The sequence below is a fragment of the Choloepus didactylus genome, chromosome 10 (genome assembly GCF_015220235.1).
Source record: "Choloepus didactylus isolate mChoDid1 chromosome 10, mChoDid1.pri, whole genome shotgun sequence".
NCBI lineage: Eukaryota > Metazoa > Chordata > Mammalia > Pilosa > Megalonychidae > Choloepus > Choloepus didactylus.
In genome coordinates, this window is record NC_051316.1 from 26,391,918 (window position 1) to 26,399,354 (window position 7,437).

Consider the following 7,437-nt stretch of genomic DNA (forward strand, 5'->3'; position numbering starts at 1 on the left):
GGACTGAGTTCATTCATTCATACATTCGTTCATTCATTAAATATTTATCGAGCATTTCAGTAAGCCAGGTGCTGTTTCAGGCTCTGGTAACACAAATCCTGCCCTTAAGATGCGCACAGGATCTCCTTGCAGGCCACCAGCTGAGGAGGATGGGGTTGCAGGGCAGGGCACACCCGACTCCTCCCTGCCTGCCAAGTGGATATAGATGGGGCTGCAGTTTCCTGTTCCTCAGTGAGCTGAAAGAGTGCATGATGCATATTTCCCAAATGTAAAAAAGAGTTAGACTGTGCAAAGTGTTGAAAAGGGGAAAGTATGGGGGAAAAATAGAATCAAAGCAAACTGGACTCTATGGTCAACAGTAACAGTGTAATGTGCTTCCATTAAATGTAACAAAGGCAATATAAAAAAAAGAGTTAGAGTCTAAATTAAAATTATATATATAATATATATTATATTATATATATTATATATATATATTTATATGTATTTGTGTGTGTGTGTGTGTGTGTGTGCACGCCAATTCCAGGTGACAGAGGCAGTTTGGGAAAGGCAGTTTGGGTGATGAAAATGCATTGTTCTCTAGATAGTTTAATGGTTTATGAGGACTGCTGGTCTGGATATTTGAAAATAGGACCTTGTAGCAAATTCCTTACATATTATATGAGGTAAAGGACACATAGGAAGGACATTAGAAACATGGAAACATAAAGGAATAAGAATTGTAGTTTGGAGGATTGAATCCTGGTTTGCGAGATTTCTAATAGTAGATAAAAGTAGCATATTCTTTACTGGCTGGAAAAACTGAGATATTTTGCATGTGAACATTATTAGAAGTAATTAATAACTAATAGCAGCTAACATTTATTGGGCTCCTCCTCTGTGCCAGATAGCATCTTAATAACTTTGTATAATTATCTCATTTAATTCTTGCAACAATTGCATGAAATTGGTACTTGCATTGCTCTCTGGGAAAAGAAACTCTCCAGCAATTTCACAGTTGAATAATGGCAAACCCCTGAGCTCACGCACCTCACTCTAGGTTTCAGTTTATGGGCGCAAACCGTCTACTGTTTACAGAAGGTAAATGATAGCATTTTAATGAAAAAGGTACTGGGTTTGGAGTCAGAAAACTTGCTCTGTGTCCCAGCGTCACCCCTTGTTAGCTGTGTGATGCTGGCCAAGTCACTTCAATTCTCTGAAGCCCAGTTTCCTTCCTTCCTTCCTTCATTCTGCCTCTCTTTCATACATGGAATAAATGTTTATTTAGCACCACCAGTAGTACTCCACCTGGTGCTTGGCTTGAGGGATACAAAGATGAACGCAGTAAGGTCATCTTACTTACTTTTTGGTTTGGCTATAAAAATTTATTACACATACAAAATATTACGACTAACGAAAGCAGACCGTCTGGGACACAATGGCACTTGATGGAGGACGGCTAGCTCTTTGGAAAGTGAACGGGTCTGGGTGGCTCAGAGCCTCATGCCACGCTGATTGGCACGGCACATGCCAAGCATCACCGAGTGTCAGGGCATCAAGGGTTGCTCTGTCTGCTGGCAACACCTTCCCTGTGTGATGTGGGGCTTCAAAGGATGCCTCGTCCAGAAGCAAGCAACTGAAGGAAACGGGCTTCCTAAGGTGGGCCACGCCCCAGAACATCACTTTGAGAGAGGGATACGGAGCTGCGAGCAAAGGATTATAATCCCGTGTGATAGCCGAGGTGAACCTGGACATGGGAGCGGCCAGAGAGGGGCGCTCCCCATGTGGGGAATCTAAGGGCCCCCAGGCAGACGAGGTTGGACGCGGGGAGGCGGGAGGATGGCAGAGCGTACGGCTGAGAGCAGGTGGTTGGGTGACGCCGCAGCCTAGCGAGGAAGTGGGTGCGTCGCCGAGCGCAAGCTGGGGTGGGCGTTGAATGCCGCGCCAAGGACCGCGACCTGGACTGTGACGTCAGCGGCCGAGCCGGGAGGCGCCCGCAGCTGTGTTTGGCAGATCCGCTCTGATGACGATTGATGAGCATGGGAGGGGCTGGGAGAAATGGAAAGGGCGGGAAAGCCCAATTCTTTTCCAACCTGCCCTCCTTTCATCCTACCTCTTAGCATAACTTTGATAGCGTGCAGCTAATGATTTGAATTCAGACCAGACTTGAGCTCTTCTGTGTTCGATTTCTTTTAAAAGTGAGGGCCTTTAAGCAAATTTGCAAAACTGCTTGGAAAGTGTTTAACTTATTTAAAAGAGCAAACTATTTTCATGGCTTTAGTAATTTCTTGGGTGAAGCAGCAGAGGAAGTGCAGAAGGATTTTCCTATTTATTAAAGCAGGTTTGACTGGGACTTCTGAGCAACACTGTTATCCATGGATATGTACCGCTGGGTTGGGAAATGACAAGGTTGCATGGCTGATGTGTTTGAACACATAATGTATAGCACAATTGTTTCTCTGAATCTTTGGGTTCTCCCCTCCTCCCCATTAGTTCAAATGAATGCAATTTTAGTATAATCTCCAGCCAGTTCCCTTTTAGCAAAATAAAATCTAAAGGGACTTAATGGCCAGCAATGGGAGGTTCCAGTGAGATTTTCATCTGGGGAAAGATGCAGAAGATAAAACTTTTGATCAAGAGCTTTGAGAGAGCTCTTGCCTGCGGGGCTAACTGTGGTGATCTGAGTTTCCCCTATTTTTATAGGAATGGCCCTCTGGCCTGGCCTTCCACCACAAAGCCACAGTCACATCTGCAATGCTCCTGGTTTTAGAGCCTGCAACTAAAGCACTAAAAATGTTACATTTGTTCCCCCTTGCCTGCCCCTAACTTTATTTTTATTTTTTTTTTTCCTTCTTTCCTTCCCTTTGGGGGAACCAATGACTATTTTTGATTAGATAAACAGTTCATCATCTATTGCAGTTGATTTCCTTTTATGATCAATTAGTTTGAGGTTGTCAGCGCTGCTTCAAAGCAACTATGTATCTTTCACACCCCTCTACTCTGTAATTTATAAGTGCTATGGGTTTTCAAAAAAAGAAAGGAAGAAAGGAAGAAAAGAAGAAAGGAAGAAAGAGAGAGAGAGAAAAGGAAAGGAAAAAAAAAAGAAACCCTACATTACTTTTATTAGCTGCTGAAATGCATTAGGGTGCATAGACTTTGAACTGTACAGCGGAAGATAACCATGCCTGTAATTGGAATAACTCTCATCGGTCCCCTCGGTTCCCTTTAATAACCTCTGCATTGTTTTATATGGAGGATTTATTGATGACCTGCAATAGCCCTCTCTTGGGCCTCGGCCCACTGGGGTGTTTGTGGGGGAAAGGGCAATGTGCGTGGCCCACTCCCTGACCTGAGCTGCCCCATAAATCAGCGCCTGTATTTGTCTGTGATGGGGAGCCAGATGGCAGCCGTTGTTGGAGGAGCGCAACAGGAATCAAGGCCTGTGATCTTTCCTGTCGCTAACAGGCCTGATTTTTTATGGCTGTCAGTCCCCTTGGGACGGGTGAGGGAGGCACGAAGCAAGAGGGGTCGTGGAGTGTCTCTAGATCTGCGCTTTTCTTCTCCCAAGGGAGCAAGTCCCAGAGGTCTTTCCGTCTTCCTCACTGCAGAAGTGTCCTGCGATGTGCAACTGGCAAAGCTAAATGTAACCAAACACCTTCTAAAAAGGAAAATGGTGGTCAGCTTCCCTTTGCCGATGGCGTATAGATCCTTAGCATCGCCCTACCTGAAAGATGACAGCTGGCCCTTTGTGTTGGAATGACCGCTAAAACTCAGTGGGCCACTTAGAACACAGTTTTGTTTTCCCAAATGCCTTTGATGCTGAAATAAAAGCAATTACTTAAAGCTACTTGGTGGGTCCAACATTTGGACTTTTTGCTTTTTCAGAGAAAATTCAGGAAGGATGGGGAGGTAGGAGGGGAGGGTAAAGGATGAAAAATGCAAAGAGCTTGCTGGACAAAGAAAGAAACTCAAGCTGGTTCCGAGGTACCTGATTAGGGGGTATTAGCTGCAGAGATCCGGTCATTAAGGTGGAGTCAGATCACAGTGGGTGTAACGGCCCAGACACCAGCGTGGAGTAAACAGTTTATTAACAGTCCTTGTGTGGTCCGGCAGCCTGCCTCCAACAGACACAACCTCCCAGCAAGAACAGAGCTGGCCACAGGGCAGGGCTGTACAGACAACCCCAAACAGAGCCTACAGAAGCTCAGTGGAGATAGTAATAGAATCCCAGATGCAGCCCAGTGATTTACTGGGCAGGGGAGTGAAGCTATTATTATTATTTTTTTTTTGATGTAGGGCTTGACGCTAGTCTCAGATGATAGAGATGCTAAGCTGATAGATAAAGCACACGTACCCAAGAAATCACATCCAGAAAGTTCCGGGGACCAAAATTCTTAGAAACATTTTAGATGCATTGAAGCTTTTACTATATCCCTATCGGCTGCAGCGGGTTTGAATCTGTGGCCAAACGTCCAGTTCTAAGGTTCTGAATCCGCGACAGATGTCTATGTGGACAACAGTTCCATTCTCATTTAGGATAATCTGTAGGCTACAGTTCTCATAATCTCCAGAGGTCTGCCCATTTAAAAGAAAGGAAATGATTGGGACAGCCTCATGATCACCAGATACAGAGAATATCCAAAACAGGCTGGCTGGATATTTCCCAGGAAGAGGAGCAGTCATCAAAGAAGGCCCCAGGTTCCATTGTTGAGGGTTCAGGCCACAGGTTATACCTTCCTGGGAACAGGACTAACGAATACAGTCTTCAGGAAGGCAGATGGATGTTCTCTCACACTCAGGGCTTTGGGTTTGCCAAGACACCTTTGAGATTGTCCACAGACCCCTAATATAAAAATGGTGCTGTGGTGCTGCCTTTTCCCTCCTTTCTCCTGGACCCCCACCTAAGCAGAGGCTCTGGGAGGAAAGGGGGTTCCAGACAGAGGCAGATATATTTTTTTTATTGCTCCCCTACAACCTACAGAAAGAATATAGCCTGTTGACAACTTGATTCTTGCCCAGTGAGACCCATTTTGGTCCTCTGACCTTCAAAACTGTAAGATAATACATGTGTGTTGTTCTAAACCACTAAGCTTCTGGTAATTTGTCGCAGCAGCCATAGGAAACTTATACACCCATCATTCATGAACTGGGCTCCAGGGGCTCACTTTTATAAAAACATTTCCCCTCTCATGAACTCTCAGCTCCTCTTGTGATGGGATGCAAACCCCTTATGAGCAACTCAGGTGAAGAGTGAAGCATTTGAGGTGGAATTTGTTGTTTGAGAACAGATTCAGGAGCTGCTGTAGCAATCAGAGCACATATGGCTTGCATATGAAAGCCAAAGTCAGCAAAAAGCAAGGAAAACACAAGGAGGCAGAGGACAGAGACTCGAGGCAGGCAGTCCACTTGCATGGTGGGGATAATTGTGCTTGCACAAGGGTGCTTTGTACAGGACCCTCTGGGCGTCTCTGTCTGTGTTAAAGACTTGATCCACTTCTGAGAGAGAAACCCTTAAATTTTTTTCTGACTTATGCATCTGATTTAAAGCAAGCAAATAAACAAGCATAGGTGCACACACACAATTTCACCATTGCTGAATGTCCTTTTGCACCTGACATAGCGAGCTCGGCTTTGTGTACAAGCTGTTGTACAGAAAGGCAGCATCTCACCGTGGTTTGTGCATGGGCTATGGATAAAAAGCCTCTCCTTTTATTCGCTTAATGACTTTGGGTAGGTCCTTATCGTCTCTGAATCTCAATTTCCTCCATGTACACAGCGGGGTAAGCCTGGTCTCTATCTCACACTGTTGTTTAAAACAGTGCATGATAGTGATGCCTTCAGGGTCTTTATCACATGCTGGGCACAAAGCACCAGATCAGTGCTCTCCAAATGTGAACTAATTGTTATTTTGATAGGTAATCTTTGGTGGAACTGAATGTGCAGTTTACTTAATTACTCATTTAACTAAGCTCATAATCTGACCCAAAGGTGATGCCTGTGGTGAAGATAAAATTAGCGAGCATTTATTAATCACCCGCCATGTGCCAGACACTCTTTTAGCACTTGACATATGATGTAATGGAAGCTCGGGGAGGCTGAGTAACTTGCCCGGGTTACCATGCTAATCAGTGGTAGAACTTCGACTTGAACCCAAGCAGTGTGAGCTCAGAGACGGTCTAGCTGCTCCGCCATGCTCCCTTCCAGGGGACACCCTCCTACGGCTTGTACCATGATCTGTGCAGGCACAGGACTGGCAGATTCACTTCTGCTCCTGATTTCTATATGTCCCATATGGTCAGTGGGGTGCCCAGGATGTTTTCCTTAGGGTTAAATGACACTGAGTAAAAACTCAGAGATGCTAGCCAAAAAACAAAAAAACTTGGCTTCCCAGTGGAATCTGGGAGAAGTGGAGGAAGATAGATGATGGTTTAGCCAGGTGAGCCTGAGGGGAGGTCCTCTGGCATCTCACCAGCATCGTGGTTGGGGGTAACCCCGTGACCTCTCAGGAATGATTCACCTTGACATTGTCTTCCAGACCCAGGGTGCTCACCTATAGGCGGCTGTGTTGTCTGTGATTACAAGCAAGGAATGACTGCACTTTCCAGGACGCCGGAAAATGTGGGTGGCTGGGCTCTGAGCAAGCACCTTAGGGAAGGAGACTACTTTGGGAAGTAAGAGGATCATTCGGGGAAAAAAAAAAAATTGAGGTAAAGTAGCAATCAGGAAAAATAGGTGACCCCAAATAGTCTAGGTATTGGAGAACAGAATTATCATGAGAACGCTGTAAAGAATAACCCTGGAAGAGATAGAGTCCAGTTCCAAAACTGGGAAGAGACGTGAAAAGAACGATTAAAATTCCAGATCTAGGATGAGAACTGAGGCGGAAAGATTCAAGGATGAGATGGTTAGTGGAACTCAATGACCTTCAATGTCCTTTCCAGCACAGATGCTAGGAGTCCATCGACGTCTCATGTCAAATCAGCTACTGAGATTTCCTTTGCTTAAAATAGCAGTTGCCGCTTTGAGCCGGATGTAAAATATTTCCAGTTGGTTTCCAAATCGACAGAATCCTGCCCCTCCCTGTTGAGAAATCCCTTTCCAGCTCTTTCTCTTTTTTCTTCTTCTTCTTCCCCCACCCCTTATTCTTCTCCCTCCTACTCCACTTGTCGTTCCTCCCCCTCCCCACCTCCACTTCCTCTCTTTCCTACTCATCCTTTTCTCTCTTCCCCCTTTCCCTTCCCCTCTTCCCTTTCCCCCCTACTTTTCCTCTTCTTCTTCCTCTTCCTCTCCCCCCTCTTCCTGTTTCTCCTTGTCTTCCTCTTCCTCCTCCACATTCCTTGGTTAGATTTCTGGCTTCTGGAAGACTTAATTCCCAGAGGATACAAAGCAAATGCCCTGACTTAGAAGCCTTAAGAGTGATTTAAAGCCACTTTCATACTTAACAGCTGGCAGCGCAGA